This window comes from Tupaia chinensis, unplaced genomic scaffold, assembly GCF_000334495.1.
Source record: "Tupaia chinensis unplaced genomic scaffold, TupChi_1.0 Scaffold000606_1, whole genome shotgun sequence".
Lineage (NCBI taxonomy): Eukaryota > Metazoa > Chordata > Mammalia > Scandentia > Tupaiidae > Tupaia > Tupaia belangeri.
In genome coordinates, this window is record NW_006160124.1 from 1,228,985 (window position 1) to 1,229,433 (window position 449).

Below are 449 nucleotides of genomic sequence, written 5' to 3' on the forward strand. Positions count from 1 at the left end.
CTCTGGTGTGGTTGCTCTTTTGCAATCTCTACTGATTACAGTGCTGGGCTAGAAAAGTCCAGGTTATTTTATGTTATTATAAATTCTTTCATATATCTTCTCTAATCCTCTCTGCCAGGCAGAACTATTTATGGTGCCAGACCATCTTTCTAAGAGCTTCTGTTGGCTTACTTGAGATCCACCTTAGTTCCATAGTTTTCTGGTTAATCTTCAGGTATGACATTCCAGTCAAAGCCCTATCCAGTAATATGTACTTCCAATTTCTGATTCAATGCAATAAACATTATTGAACTTATGCAAATAATGCTTCTGCCACAAAATAAGAATACTTCCCAATATTTTCCAATTCCAGAGAGGTCAAAAAGGAAGAAAAGTTTATGTTTCCATTTAAAGAAACAAACAAGAAAAATACTTTAACAAATTACTGAACCTATCAACACCTCAACGGC